Raw genomic sequence first — 16,223 nt, 5'->3', positions numbered from 1 at the left:
TGATGGCAGGGTCATCCCAGAGCACACTGTGCAGGACTGCATCCAGACAGTTCCTGAATATTTCTAGAAATATTGAATACTTCTCTGGAAAACCTGTTCCAGTGCACAGTCACTCCCACAGTGAAGTTCCTCCTTATATTAAGGTGGAACTTTCTGTGGTTGTGTTGCTGGTTGTTTTTTGGACGTAGAGGGTGTTAAACTGTAATCCATGAACAGATATTTCTACCTTTGTATTAACACAGACAGTTAATGATGCATGGCCTGTCTCTTAAGGAGTCCATCTGCTCTATTTTCTATTTCAATTAACAGCAGATTCTTTCCCAAAGCTCTGTGATCAGTACTGGAAACTGAATGTGTCCCAAAATGTAGCACACCAGAGTCCCTGAGGTCCCTTCCAGAAAAAAATCCCAAATAAGGAAAAGGCAAAGCCTTTTATGGACTGTGGTACCAAATTTGTTTAAAAAGAAAATCCAATGAAACCAGCACATTCAGCAACAGCCCTTGCAAAGCAGCCCAGCTGACAGCTGGCGGCAGCTCCAGCGGTTCCCCATGTCAGCCAGAGGCCTGGAGAAGGAATGCAGCTCTGCAGAAGCCTCGCTCCCATATACATGGGGAAGCACCCTCAGCACACCCTGACCTTACACACTGACATTTCAAAATGAGTTGTCCTTGTCCAGGTCTTTTGGCATTGCAGAAAAACAGCCCATGCTATCACATGTTTGACCATTTCCCTCTATTGAACCACTTCTGCAGAGCTGGGCTCTGACTTCACAGCCAGCTCAGTGAGGATGCACAGCCTGGTAGGTCAAGTTCAGCCCAGAGTAAGTACCATACCATGGTACAAAATGTCTTTTTGTCATCAGTAACAGCAATCCTGAGGTTTTTCTTTTTTAATTCATAAAAACATCTAATACAAGGCTAAGCATCTCTCTAGATGGAAGAAGATATTATTCACTTAAAATAGTGAACAGTAGTTTAAAGGTGTGCAGTTCAGGTTAACTAATTACATTGCTGCATTCTTTTAATATGAGGCAACAATGATAATAACTAACCCTTTTTTGCAGTTTAGTAGACCTTGCAACTACAAGATGATCCCTCTTTCATTAAAGAAGTCCCTTGTTACAGCTTAAGAAACCATGTTTTGCTTTTTAGCAATTCTCACTAAAATGCTTTAGAAGACACCAACATTCACTCACAGGTTGATGTTTAGAGGACCTGACTGCATTCAGTGTTTCTGGAAATCGAACACTGAGACAGCACCTAAAAATTTCTAACATTTCCTCATCTGTAAGGTAATGTACAAAATAATCATGGTTGTATACAGGTTAACTTCAGAGAGAGGAACAGGCGTTTAAAATGTCCATGTGTCAAACTCATTCCAGAAGCAGAGAAAACACAAACCCATCATTCTTTGTCAAGAGATCACAGAATGGGTTGGGTTGGAAGGGACCACAGTGGGTCATCTGCTCCAACCTCCCTGCTCAAGCAGGGCCACCCCAGAGCATGTGGCACTGCACAGGATTAGGTCTGGACAGTTCTTGAACATCTCCTGTGAAAGAGACTCTGCGCCCTCTCTGGGCAACCTGTTCCAGTGCTTAGTCACTGCACAGTAAAGAAATTCTTCCTCCTGTTCACATGGAACTTGCAAACCCTCAACTTCTGCCCATTGCCTCCTGTCCTATTGCTCAGCACAACCAAGAAGAGCCTGTTCCATCCTCTTAGGACTCTCCCTTTAGATATTTATACACATTAATGAGGTCCCCTTTCAGTCACATCTTCATTGCAATCCTTGTTGTACTCATGGTAGTACAACTGATGAATTTACACACATAACCATCCCTTGCCAGATTATGCAACAGTAGAGTGACTTCCCAGACTGCCAAATCATGGAATCAGAGAATGGTTTAGGTTGGAAGGGACCTTAAAGATCACATAGCTCCAACTCCTAAGCCACAGGCAGGAATGTCAATCACTAGATGAGGTAGCCCAGAGCCTCACCCAAACTGGCCTTGAACACCTCCAGGGATGGTATCCACATTCAAACAGCTTTCCTTGTTCAGAACGTCCTTAGCTCTGTAGGTTTACTCTCTTTACTACGATTTTTTACTACAAAATAAAAGTACAACACTTCTTATTATAGAGTACCCTTCATCCTTAAAGACCCTGTGACTCTGAACCTTCCCAAAGAACAGTCAGAAGTTTCAGGGCTGAGCACTCAGTGGAACAAACAGCAGCACACTGCTGCAGCCTGCTCCACAGCTGGCTCTCATGTCATATTCTTGGCTAAGGACATAGAACCAAACTCCTACTCACGTCAAAGTTCTGCAAAACTGCCAATACAGTAAAGGTCTGACAGGACCTAAGTTTAAAACATCTCTTCCCCAGAAACTCAGCTACAGGGGATGTAGACTGCACCTGTTTCAGACATGTGAGGGGCTTGCGTTTTTCACAACAGTAAAAATTTGTGTGGCTACCAGCCATGTGGTGATGCAGACCCAATAACACACAATTTGGATCATCTCGTATCAAAAAGCCCAGTCTTCCTCGCTACCAGGGCTTCTTCCAACCACCACCTTCTGCTCTCTTCACAAGCCCACAGGCACTTTTCTTACATAGCAGCTGCTTTAGTTCATCTGTACTTGCCTCATACTTCAGATCTCTTCAGGGCACCTCCTGCCCCACCTGCACTAGGGCTCTGTGCACCTGACAGCACACATCTGGTATTTTGACTCCTTTCTCCTGCTCTTTCCTTACATTTCAGACCTGGCTGCCTTTCTGCTGGCCAGATGAATTATCCAGTCCTTTTTGGCTTCCACTCTGTTTGTATACAACATAATTTGGTTATTGTAGAGGAAGAAACCCTCAAGAATTTTAACGAGCAGTAGGTTTCCTTCTTCTATCGTAGTAATAAAGTGCATGCAGCACATGGGAGACCTCATTAGCTGTGGGAACAGATGATGAAGCTTATTTACACCTTAAAGCTGTGCAGTCTATCCCCACACCATCCCTCATCCAACATACCCAGCGCAAGGACCACAAGCTCCAATTCTAACACCAAAGCACAACATCATGACAGCACCTTCACAAACCAGCCAATTCAAAACAATTTCTAGCCAAAACAAAGTTATTAATGGAAAACAGGAACACAGAAAAGGCAACGTTTCATTTAGACCTTGCCCTAAAGGTCACTAAATCAAATTCTACACAGGCTAGTATTACTGCATAAAATTGTTATTCCCTCAGTGACACAGAAATAAGTCCCACAGTGATGACATTTTGGGACTTGTAGGTTTTCCACTGCTACCACAAACCACAGCTTCTCAACACATTCTGAGAAGTGCCACCACACCCAAATTGCATGTGCAATGGTTTTCTTGCATTTAATTTTACACAGAGAACCATACACAGCACTGTAATTTAGATACTAAAAGGGAATAACTCAAGTGTAGTGCAGAAGAGGAAGCCACAAACTGGATGTGTGTTGGACAGTACATACTCAAAGCTGGTTTTATATTACTAAGTAATTTAGTCTAAAACAACCATTTGAGTATGTGATTGAGCTTCAAGCCATCCAGAGACCAAATACTCTTTATTGGCAGTTGTACCTAACGACTAAGAAAGTTTCAAGTCTTGATCTGCCACTATGAACCACTCTTCTGCAGCAATGAAAGCCAGGTGCAACAGTCAGCACTCAGGCAGACACTCCAGGTTTGAACCTTCAGGGCAAGTACTGCACACATTTCTAATAAAATTAGCCAAGATCCTGAAGAGCTATCCTGATTTGGAAATGTCTCACAGCACCAACAATATCTTTTGGTGGTGTTCCAGGTAAGACTCAGTCAATCACCATAAACTCTTGCACGGGTTTTACAGAAGGTTGGGCGAACAAACACCACTCCACCTACCCCAAATGCAAAGTGCTTATTTTGAAATGCTGCCAGGCAGGTTGGCTTTACCAGCACAGAAAGATAACTCTGTGAGACTGAGCACAATAGTGGCAGCAGCTTCCTGAATGCCAACTCAAAACACACCCACAACCTTCAAGGAGAGTCACCTTCCAAGAAATCATGCTCACAGCTCCCTTGGCTATGCATAGCACAAACAGATAACATTGCTCAACTCCACCCAGGACATAAAACAGCAGCAACCCTCTCAAAAATGCAGTTTATGGTAACGCCAGGCTTAAGTTACCACTTTAAAAAAAAAACAAAAAAAAAAAACCCAACCAGACCTTCAGTCAAAGGAAATCAAATAAAACTGTACCAGTTCACACAGGACAAAATCTGTCCCCAACTCTGAGTAGCAGCACACTGGTATTCACAAACAGGTGAGGCTTCTTTGCCATTTGAACTCACCTTTCCAACACTTGGGAGATTAGATTTGTCAGTAATTTAAATACTGGACACAGTACACTGCCATAGGCTTTTTTTTCAGCCAGCAAACCACTCGAGAGAGTACTGAAAGGCCTATTATGAAGGCCAATCGCTATCCTTTTCTTGAATGACCACATGAAAATCAGTGACTGTTCCACAGTAGTTTGAAAGGGCCTTTTGTCTGAAGGAAAGGACACGGAGTCACAAAGTATTGCAGATTCATTTGTAACTCATGGCTTTTGAAGAAACTGCAGAACTTCAGTTAAAAGCAAACCAAGAAAAGAACAAGCTTTGAAAATGTTATGCCACAGTCCTTTCCTACTATGTACATACAGAGCATATTGTCAGCCTCTTTTGTATTATAAAAAGATGGGCTGGCATTCTATATTATTGTTGTTTTACAAGAGAAGCTTAAAACACTTGCAGAGTTTTGACTTTATTCCCAAACACTAATTAGGGTCTGCAGCACTATTGTATAAACAGAAAATCATCAGGAGCTTTTCCTGGTACAACATCTAGTAAAAGTGTAATTGTACTGGGATATTAAGTGAAACCATTGTCACTGATGCTTAATAGTCACTTTAGTAATTGAGCAAATTTGGCATCACCCAAAAAGTATAAGATGGCAAACTCAAGAAAAAGACTTCTTTTATACTGAGAAGCCAGTACTATACTCTAATTTTGAAGTCTGTTTCTGAAGTCACTCACAAAAAACGAAAGTTAATTACAACTGCCAAAAACTTCCCAGAAGAAAAAAATGTTTTACTTCTCCATCTACCCTGATGACACTTCAGCTCCCAGATTTTACATGCAAAGGCGCACACACATTCAAAATGGGACTTGCACACATGATTTCATTAGTTTCTGAACAAGCTTCAGATGGACAAACCTCCAGCAGGAACAACAGTGGAAGATAAGAACCTAAAACAGATTTCTTCTAACCCACACCCAGAACAAGGGAATTATTGCACTTCCATTCAGAAACAAGAGTTAGAGCTGACAGACTTGTCCTCTTCCTAGTATGTTCCACCCACATACCATGAAACTAAACAGTCAAAAAGTGTCAGTTTTCACTCCCAACTCCTTGCCACATCCAAAAATTTATATTTCTTGTGCTCCCACAATGGCACCGAAACTAAACAATGTATTTTGTACACACCATTGGTCAAGGTGCCAGTTACATTTAGCTCTTCTGACCACCTTATCAAATTACATCAGGTGAGGAGCTGCTCCTTGGCATGTTACAAGACTGCACAAGGGCCAAAATTTTTGTCCTAAGAAGCAGCCACAATACCACTCCCATATATATACATCGGAAGTAAAAGTCCTGCCATGATAAATACACCCCCAAGGTAACTACACACACCCCCTCATCTCATGCTCTCCCAAACAAGAGCTTACTGTTCTGAGGACTGTAAAGAGGCTCTTGCCAATGCAAAGTAGAAGCTAAACAATGCCGCACATCTTAAAGCTCAAGGTGCTCACGAATCCACAGGGCATAGAGGTGTGACGTGCAAAGCCCCCTGTTAATCTCAGCTAAGTGCAGGATCCAAATTCTTTGATTTAATAATGATATGGAGCACTGCTTTCAGACAACTTATAACAGGAGAAGGTGCCCAGTCTAAAATAAAGGTACTTCACTACTGTTTCTTTTTATACTAGAGGAAGAAAACTGAGAAAGCTGGTGAAGCATCTGAGGAAGGAAGGCAAGAGGAACAGAGAAACTGAAGCATTAGAACAGTGCAGAAAAACAGAGAGAGTAACACCAGACAGGAACCATAATTCTCAAGAGTAACATGGACAATAAAATCCTTGATATTAGCTACAAATCAACTACAATTAACAGTTAACTGTTATTTTTATTCCCTAGATCTTCGTGCAAAGTCTCACTTTGGTGTTCTGCTCCAAGTCATTACAGCTTTACTTTTATCCTCCAGTGCACAATGAAAAGTGGAGTTTGACCTTTCCTTTAGATTTGTAAAGCACCACAGCAGATTGTTTTGAGAACATGACTGAGGTGGGGTTTTTATGTATTCTGCATGACTAACATTGCTAACACTGTCTAAATACATCTGAGGGGTGGCCTCTGAAAACTCACCAGGAAACACAGTCCCTTAGAATGCCAACAGAAGCCATATGTGTGGGTGAAAAGGTACACAAACATAACAGTTTGTGGGGAATAATACCAAATACAGGCTATCTACAATTGCTGACAGGCACAGGTTTGGTGCTTTCATAATTACTAGAGAAAAACTTGAAGAAAATATAAAACACATTGTAGGCCACTGGAAACTTTGTACTTTCTCTTAAAAACAGGCCTGAATTAATTTCAGCTCCAGACAAGCATTTCCTTAAGATTTGGGAAACAGCAGGAAGGTGTCCTGACATAGCCTTGTTTCCGTTTCTTTGAGCAAGAAGGACTAGATAAGAATAACTGATCCACATTCAGAATCAAACCTCTCAACACAGAAAGATGTTGTGTTCAATTCTTTGGCTCATTACAGTATGTCAGCCAACATAATAATTCTCAAGCACATTTCTTCTCAGGCATCTGCCTCAGCCTAAGGACTGTGGAAACAGACCCTTCACTTAAGGATTACCCTGAGGACATTTTGAAGGGTACTTAGTTTAATTCATCTTAATCATAGCATTTTTTTATGCAGTAAATTTCCTGGAGTTGTGACCTTACCTCCTTACACAGTTATACAGCACCTGACACAGTACAAGCCTTATCTTGATTAGCGTCTCATTACATTTAACAGATCCTGCTGCTCTCAAAGGGCCAAACTCCTTCCACTTCCCTAGCACAATTAGTGGGAGAGCACTCACAGCCTAGCAGCAGTGTTCAGCTCCAGCAGTTTGTGATGGCGCCTCACTAAATTCATCAACCTGTTCTGACCTGGAAATCATTCTGCATTTGCACGGTTTGACTGCACTCACAGAAACAATTGTGGCAAGGGCACAGTGTCCCACTCACAGCAGCTTAAAGCCTCTAGTTAGTGGCATTCAACAGGTTGCCATCCAGGATTTCTTTCATGGACAGTACAAATACATTTCTAGTTAACCTGGTATTCTACATGCAGCAGCTTTTTCCACTTTTGGTGTAGAAAGTTTTTAGTTTACCTCCCTGAATCACCGTATTTTGGAAAATACTTTATAACTGCATCAAGAGCCCAAGAAAACATGAAAATTGCCTATTGCATACACTGGCCATTCAAATTTAAAGGTTAAAAAAAAATTTCCCACAGAAGATCATTAGCTGCCTTGAAGCACATTTTCAAGCTGAAACCAACCAAATCAATCCAGTGGAATGTGACCTGGAATGAAGCAGATGGATTTGTCTGTGGTGCCTCTTAGTTCTCCTAAAGAAAACAAATCTGGTAGAATAAGTGATTCACATCTCCAAGTGATGAGGCTGAGGGTGGGGAAGGAGCTTACACTATTAATTTACAGCTCAACAAAGGAGGCATTGCATTCTGATAGAGAACAGAAGAGTACTGCCAGCTGCCACTGCTTATCAACGAATTCCATACCAACTAATTTTTTAAATGCATAGTAAAAAAGACAACAAAGACTTAAAAAACCCTAAACCAAATACAAAACCAGTAACAACCCCCGCCCCCTCCCATCATCATCTTGGCGGTCTTTTACCTTGGCAGAGATAAAAAAGAACGCCAAACGGGCGGTTTTTATGCCGAAACAGCAGCCGAGGCACGGCAAGCTCGGTGCCTACCCTGCGGTGTGGCGGCGCCGGCAGCAGCGTTCCCAGCCGTGCCAGAGCCCCCGGCGGCGGTTCGGGACCGAACGCTCCGCTGGCTCAGCGCGCCGGGCACGGGCGGCTGCGCTCGGCGACACCCGGCTCCCCGGGCGCGCAGTTAATCATTTATGGCCGAGGCTGTTACCGAATAGCCTTGAACAGCCCAGCCCAGCCCAGCCCAGCCCCGCTTGGGCTCCGGAGGCGCCGAGGGCTGGCGGAGCGGCGGCCGAGGGGGAGCGGCGGCGAGCGGCTCCCGGGCGCTGGCGGAGTGGGTCCCGGCGCACGCCGGGCGGGGTCCAGGGACCGGGGCCGGCCTGGCTGCGGTTCCCGTGCCGCCAGGAGGGGCCCACCCGCAGCCGGGGCTCGGCGCCGGGACCCGAGGCGAAAGAGCAGCGGGTGGAGCGCCGCGGCGGCCGCACCCCTCCCTCCCCGGCACCCCTCGGCACGAAACCCCCGGCGGCCCCGCGCAGGTGCCGCTGAGGGGAGGCGGCGGCGGCGGCGGCGGCTCCTTACCTGGTGCGGCCGCGGCGGAGGCCGAGGAGGGGCTGGGGCCGGTGGCGGCCGTGGCACCGCCGCCCTCCCGCGGACACGCCTCGCGCCCCGCCCCGCGCGGCAGCACCGCCCCCGGCCCGCCCCGGGCTGGGCTCGGGGCCGGGGGCGCCGCCGGGCGGGAGCTCCGGGACGGGCCCGCGGCGCTTCCGCAGAGCTGCGCGGGTGCCGGGCTCGCTGCCCGCAGGGCCACAGCGCTTGTGAGGGACGGAGAGCGGCCCCCCGGCCCCAGGGGTTGGCTTCGGCCGCGGGCACATGATTTACGTGTACCCCGCTGCCAGGCACAAATAAAACACCCACGACGCGCAAGGACAGCACTGGGCCTCCTGTAAGGAACTGTTCACGAACTTCTCCGTAAGTGAAAGTAAACAGGCGACATCAATCACGGCCAGCAAATGAATTTCAGCCTCGAGAAGAGATAACCGAGAGGGGACTTCATTAATGAGTATAAATATTTAAATGGCGGGGGTGGGGGAATGTGCTGAGAGGATGGATCAGGCTCTTCTCGGTGGTGCTGAGCAATAGGACAAGAGGCACCGAGTAGAAACTGATGTACAGGAAGTTCCACATGAACATGTGAAAGAACTTCTTTACTGTGCGGTGACCATACATGGGAACCAATTGCCCAAGAGCTGTAGAGTTTCTCTCTCTGGAGATACTCAAGAGCCATCTGACCACAATCCTGTGCCTTGTACTCTGGGATAACCCTGCCTGAGCAGGGAGGTTGGTCTGGATGACCCACTGTGATCCCTTCCAACCTTACCCATTCTGTGATGCTGTAAATCTCTACAAATACTCATGGCAAATAGTGAGAATACAAAAATTTACCACAACTTTTTCAGTAATCCCTATTTTAAAACACCACCTAAAAGATGCAAATAAAATACAGTCAGAATTGTTAACACAAAGATTAAGAAGCAATACATAACTATCCACTTAAATTTAAACACTAAAATGCAGAGGGACAACCATCTACTTGGAGCAAAAAAACAACCAAACAACCAAAAAAACTCACAACCAAAAACCCACCAAAATTCCGTAAACAACTACAGACTGGATTTAATATCAGCATCGATGTCTTACACTGCTGTAAGCATTTCTCTTAACCTAAACACATACCAGTTCCAATTTTTGTTAGCAATGAGTGCCACAAATACTGGAAAATCGTGGGACTTTCTTGTTCTTACCACACCTCTATTTGACTCCCTCCCCTCAGCCAGGAAATGAACTTTCACCCTCACAGTTTGGAGACAGCACTTGAGCCTTACTGTTTTCAACCAAGGATTCAGAAACCGCTGCACTGAAAATCATCCAAGGTGCAACTTATACCGAGAACATATCTGACCCACGCTGCAAACCAGGCAGAGCCGGCAGCGTTTCCTCCTGGCAGGGAACCACAGTTGGATGGTGCAAGGTTCACTGCGACAGCAGCGCCCCAGGAAACCTCACTGAGCACCTTCTGCTCTAGTCAGGCACCGTGGCTTCATTGAGTATCTGTCAAATACACTCGTCCACCTGCTGCAGAAAGCTGGGCGTGAATTACATAGTCAATGGTGCGGTGAGGCCACAGGTTGAGAGTTATGTCTGCAATTGGAATCATGTCTTCAAAACTAGCCAGATCTTCAGTAAACACTGGTTTATTTTAAAAAAATGCAACTTGGAATGTCCAGGCTTGTATTTGGCTTGTATTTGTAGGGAGAGTGCTCTTTACAATAATACTAACATTTGTCTGCACCCTGAGCTGTATGATTTTTGCCTGGGAGGTTTGGAAACGATTCTGAAGTTCAGGAGAATGGTGGATTATATTCATAAAACAAGGGTGCCACTGACCTTTCAGCACAAGAGAATTGATGTGAATCAGGGACCTGAGATTCATCCAAAGGAACACAGTGGAGACTCACAGGATGAAAGGCTATAAAGGCTTTACAAATTATATTTGGATGGGGGAGAGCAGGGAGAAAGAGAATGTGGGAAAAAGAAGAATGAAAAAAGGATCCTGCTGTTTAGCTCATGCATAAACTGTATGTGCCTAGTCAAAGGTCACTCCTTTTATTTTCTCATTAATTTCAATGACGGTAAATGGTATATGAAGAACAATCTAAAAATAAGAACAGCCAGAAATAGCTTAGGTTTTTTGTGTGACAGTGTGGCAGGAAGAAAAACCTGAACTGAAACTTCATTCCAGATCTTTACTTCTGACTTTTGAAAAAGTGGTGACTTAAAGTTAATTATTTCAGATGAACTGTAAATCTATTTAGGGAAGTTAAACAAAAATTAAGTGGTCTACTTTTTAATGTATTTTCCAATAAAGTTTTTATACTCTGTGTATTCTGAAATTAACTCCTGAGGGTTGTTTTTTTCATCTACTGCTCTTGTGAGAAATGGTGTATATGGACAGTTTTGAGGGGGAGTTTTCTGGGTTCTAAACACCAGTGAAAAAAAACCCCACTAAGTACTAGGCAGCTGTAAACAAATAGAGGAGGAATAACAGCTTTGGGAAGCCTTCAGGTGCATGCAAAAGCTGGCACAAGGAAATTGCCATCCGCAGCAACTGAAAGTAGAGGCTGAAATGGGAACATAAAAGGGATAATGTATGTTTTGCTGTGGGAGTCACAAATGGCTGCCTCAAACAAATCTTTGGGCAACAGGAGCTCTTCATACAGAGACTGATGCAATGTCTTCCCACTTTTTTTTCTAGGAAATAATGGGCCAATATCTAGAAGGTGATCTCCAGAGAAGGTGACACAGATTCTACAGCAGCATTGAAAGAATTTTAGCATTACTCCACCAGTTTTTTAATTTTTTTTGCAGCAAATGTGCAAATCTGCATTGACTTGCACCATATTTGACTGTATGCTGAGCTTACATTTGCAAAAAGAGGACACCAGCTGCCCAGAGTTTAGTTCTTATCTTCTGGTCATGCCAAATAGCAGTATGAACCTTATGGTTAACACATGTTGCAGTGGTTCACTTTCTGTGTAGAGGTTGGTATCTGATAAAGGTAAAACGGTAAGCAACAACAATTAACCATCCTAGCTGGAACATTTGGGCTATATTAGAAGTGAGATGACCTGCTCAAAGCATCAACTTTGGATTTTGCATTAAATCCTTAGGTCACTGTATTTCCTGCACCACCATGGTCATATTTCTGATGTGAACCCAGTCAACTCATTTGATTTCTCTCAGCCTCAGTTTGCCATCTGCAGAAGAAGAAAGGAATTTCCAGACCTCAGTGTATATGACAAAGATTAAGAGATACTCCAGGTGTAACTGTACAATATAGTAACTTTGGCAGAAAAGGTGTCTGAATGATTTCTTGCTCACTTGCAGCCTCCCTGACTCCATCCTGACACTGTAATTTGTTATTCTATTCAGTTTTTGAAGCCTACCCACCATCCAGGCCACTGAAATGACCTAGGTTAAAAAGAGCACACCACACCCCCCCAGTTCTTTAAAGGTTTTTTTTACTGAGATCCAGTTGTTATTGAAGCTCTAACAGCTGGTGACCTGTCATGAAAAGGACCTTGAAAAGCAACATGTCATACTCTAACATCAGATAATGAGCTGCAGCAATCCAGAGGGATGTCACAGCACAGCCTTTGTAAAGTCACTGTTTTTGAAGGGGAAAAACACCCCTCACATATGATATGGGTACAATATCTGGTCCTACTTGATCAGTCTTAGGGCTAGGGATGGAACAGGAGCCAACTGAAAGCAAAGGTACTAGAACAATTACATAGGGATATATTTTATCTCCATTATCTCCTTCAAACACCTACTGCTCCCACAAGACTGACAGACTCCAACACTTCATTGCATCAGTAACACCACATCCTCTTGGACTGCTCCTTGGCAATCAGTTTTAAAGTACTGCCTGAAGCAGGTCACTGCCATTTTTCCTGACTACAGATAAGAGACAGTAGCAAAGAAATAAATGGTGCAGGGAACTTCTTATCTGCAGAAATAAAGCACAGGTTTTCTGAGTCCTGCCCAATGCACTGACTACAAAGCCTCATCTCCTGCTATTTGGTGAGGTCTGTTGACTCCCCAAAGGGACTGTGTGCCACGTGCAGCAGCAATAGGAGGTGTGGAGCAGGGAGGAGAGGTGTCTGGAAGGGAGTGAGATGTGTTTCTCTAAATATGTATTAGTTTGTTGGTTTCAATAACAGAATCAGTGATTAAGAGTTTGTTAATTGGCAACAAATTAAATCAGTTGAAATTCCCCTGGCTCAAAACTCTTTCTGGCTCACAACAAGGGAAAATTGATTCAACACAAAAATTTGGAAATAAAGTAGTACAGTCACAGTGGTCTGGCAACAGATCTGAGGGTGAAGATATGGAAAACAGCAAATTACACGTTGTGCAGCAGTTGCTAATCTAGGGCATAAATATAACAAGGGTCTTTTAAGCCAGGAGAAGGACTGATAATAACATTTTATCCTGGCTTTTGTTAATAGCAGTTAAAACCTGGAATGTTAGAGGAAGTAAGTTCAAAGAGAGGCACCAGAAGTGATTAACAGGAATATATCTTCAGGAGATAGATGCTTACATGCAGCCAAGCAAAGAAAAGACAGAGGATCCTATCAAGGGACCTGGGTGGAATCCCAAAGAGCATTATATAGAGTGTAAGCATGGCAAGAAGAAAAAAAATTCATGATAACTATAAAAAATTCTGACTGCCACAGTGGACCAAAACCCTAGAGAGGTTGGCTTCCTATGTGTTATCAGCAGAAATTTATATTCAACATTATGAAAAAATTTAGAAATAGAAAAGCCTCTCCACTCGCCTGTGTGATCCCAAGCAAAAAAAAATGAAGGACAGTATCTTTTTTTAGCTCTCAAAGCAGGTCAAATTCAGAAAGAATAATTCACAACCCACACATAAGTCAATGGCCATTATGTTTTCTCAGACAAGACCTGAATTTGATTAAATGCTTATGAACATACAGATTATATACTGTGTAAACAAAAATCTGTTTTGCAATGAGATTATTTATATCAAAGATCATTTCAATTGCTTCTCTGAGATCTCACATTTGTTTAAAAATACAAAGTCCCCAAAGGACTGTGACAGAATTCAATATTCTAAGAAATATTTTTCTTTTTTCCTTTTTTTTTTTTTTTAAGGTTGGCAAAAAGGCTGGTTAAAATCTTCACAGAAACATACAGCTGAAAAAAAAGAACCTGAGAATTTTCTGATTCCAGAAGCAACACAACCGTATCTTCTAGTGTCTGATGTTTCAGAGTGAGTGGACTTGAGCAGGGTGGTAAACACTTAAGAATGACTGAAGTTCAAAAACAAACAAAAAGAAGCCTTGAGCTCACTCTTGTAGTAAATGGGAAAAAAGTGAGGGAAAGCTTGGCAAAAATCAGCATAATAGTGGCCTTATTGTTGAATCTGAAAGCTTCATTTCCAACGGTGTCCCTTTTCTGGGAAGCTGCACAACCACTCTGAAAGCGATTTCTATAGAGATGATAAATCTGTGGTGGAGATTTATGCACATTCAGATTAAGTCAGGAAATCAGTAATGAAAAGGATAATTAAATAGAGAGACAAAAACCTAGAAGAAAAATTACCAAAAGCTCCCAAAACAAACACGGCTAACAATACACCATATATATCAGGTCCTGGGATTTTGACTCTGACTTTGGCACCCATTCTTGCTTGAGCAACACACAGGGTGAGCAACCTCATCCTCTTCCTCACTGTGTTTCCCAGGACTCTAGAGAAGGGCAGTCTGCAAAGCAGCAGATTCTGTGTGAGCAAGATGAGGCTCGGTATCTTTGGTCCTCTCTTTCTTTTTGCACAAGCTCTTAATTCATCAATAGGTGGAAAAGCATAGGAATAAAAAATTATTCTGTATTTATTTATGGAACTGTTTGAGGCCACAGAATTCCTGGTCCTGAGGGAGCATCCAAAAAGGAGGGGAAAGATACAGGGACAACTCTGTCAATCTCAAAAATACCCACCAACAAACCAACAAACAAACATACAAACAAAATGTGGTTGGTTGGAAGAGTTCCTGAAAATGGCTTGCAGTTCCAGGATACTGAAGAAAGGTTAATGCTCATCTTTTTGAGGAGTTCCATCATGCATTCAGAGTGCTGGTATGCTCTCAGCACCGGAGACAGCCAAAGAGGTACCTCTGTTAACAGCTGTGGTGGACTCCTGCCCTGTGGTTGAACTAGACCCTGGGCTAAAGAGGCTACTTTTGTTGTTTAGCTTCAGGCATCCAGCTTGAGTGCCTAAGCCAGCAGCCTCAGGGCCTGGGCTGACAGGGAGCCATAGGTGTCCCACTGACCCTGCAGGAGCCTTCAGCCCCATGATCACTAGACTTAGGTGCCTGCAGTTGAACTGTGAACATCCCCAGTGCAGTGATGACTTTGTCATAGTGTTACTTGTGTTACTTTCCTGCAGCACCTGCCTGTAAAGAAAACTACCCTCAGAAACCCAGGGGCACTGTGCCACTGTCTGATCTAGCAGCTTTATATTCCAAAAGGGCTTGGGCCACCCCAGAACTTCAGCAACAGAAGAACAGGAAACTTCCATTAGCTGGTAGCACTAGTAGAGTGCTGTCCTCTGTCTGGACTTGATACTGTGAGAAGAAAATCAAGAGTTCATAAGCTAAATGAGAGCTTTTGAACATTACAGTCTCCATTTTATAGCCAACAGCCCTGTCTTTCTAGGCACAAGTAAGTGAGGGTCTGTGAGAGCGGCTTTTGACAGAGAGGCTACTTCTTCCCTTTTGACTTTCAAAGATGTACAGCCAACTCAAAGTGTTGATGGCAAAGCAAACACACTGACTGAACAAAATTCAGCAAAAAAGCCTTTCTCTTTTATATGACTCTAACTCTAAAACATAAAAACTCAGTACTGAGTCACAGACAGACTTTTCCAGCTTTACATATATGGTGTACAAATGCTGCAACTCTGTGACAATCTTTAGTTTGTGCACCATGACTTTTAAATTAATTTATTTACTTTCTAAATGTTGTCCCACTTCTCTAAAGTGGATTCAGTCATAGTGTCTGATTAATCTCATGTGGGAACTAAAGACAGATGAAAAAATTGACATCTAAAAGATGTGGATCTGCTTCCAAGCTTTGCAGTGCAAGATGATCTGTAGTAGAAACTATTTACAATCCTTTCTCTCACACCACTGGACAAGAAAAAAAGCTCCACAAAAAGTGTAGCAATTCCAATTTCTGTTAAGAGTTCTGTTGTAGGCACTGTGCAAAATGCTACTTCAGCCCCTGCCCTACTCTACTTTCTGCTATCAAGGATAATTTACAACAGTTCGAACTTTTTTCCATGGGGCTGGGTGAGTTTATAAATGACAATTTACATTCTGCTCTTAATATGCCAGGCTCAATTAAATCAAAAATCTCCATGCAAAAAAACACCATGTCATTTACTAACCATACAAATCAAGACAATCTCCCTTAAACACCAAATCTGGTAACAAAGTATTCCACTGCCATTTGTAGTGTAAGGGTCTTTTACTGGCACTTACATTGGTGTAAATAAAAAATGCATATAACAG

The 16,223-nt window shown here is 43.3% G+C and overlaps 1 protein-coding gene and 1 long non-coding RNA gene across 14 annotated transcripts in view; one reads left to right on the top strand and one right to left on the bottom strand.

Moving 5' to 3' along the window:
* The window catches only part of SPATS2L (spermatogenesis associated serine rich 2 like), a 142,701-nt gene that overhangs the window by 68,047 nt on the left and 58,431 nt on the right, over positions 1-16,223 (bottom strand). For 3 of the 13 annotated variants that reach the window (XM_086897198.1, XM_086897196.1, XM_086897199.1), the window contains exon 1: positions 8,644-8,754. The exons of 5 other annotated variants lie outside the window; for them this stretch is intronic. The gene's annotated coding sequence lies outside the window, so the exon portion shown is untranslated. Of the gene's footprint in view, positions 1-8,024; positions 8,483-8,643; positions 8,757-16,223 lie in introns of those variants that run through there. 5 more of the 13 variants (XM_086897191.1, XM_086897192.1, XM_086897203.1 and 2 more) reach the window with 4 other exon arrangements.
* Positions 11,620-11,978, top strand: LOC147652204 (uncharacterized). The gene is made up of 2 exons (XR_015289131.1): positions 11,620-11,663; positions 11,793-11,978. It is a non-coding gene; the product is annotated as an uncharacterized LOC147652204 (long non-coding RNA).

This window comes from Cyanistes caeruleus, chromosome 7, assembly GCF_971803275.1.
Source record: "Cyanistes caeruleus chromosome 7, bCyaCae1.hap1.1, whole genome shotgun sequence".
NCBI classification, from domain to species: domain Eukaryota; kingdom Metazoa; phylum Chordata; class Aves; order Passeriformes; family Paridae; genus Cyanistes; species Cyanistes caeruleus.
The sequence above is the reverse complement of the archived record's forward strand: the minus strand, read 5'-3'. Positions and strand labels throughout refer to the sequence as shown.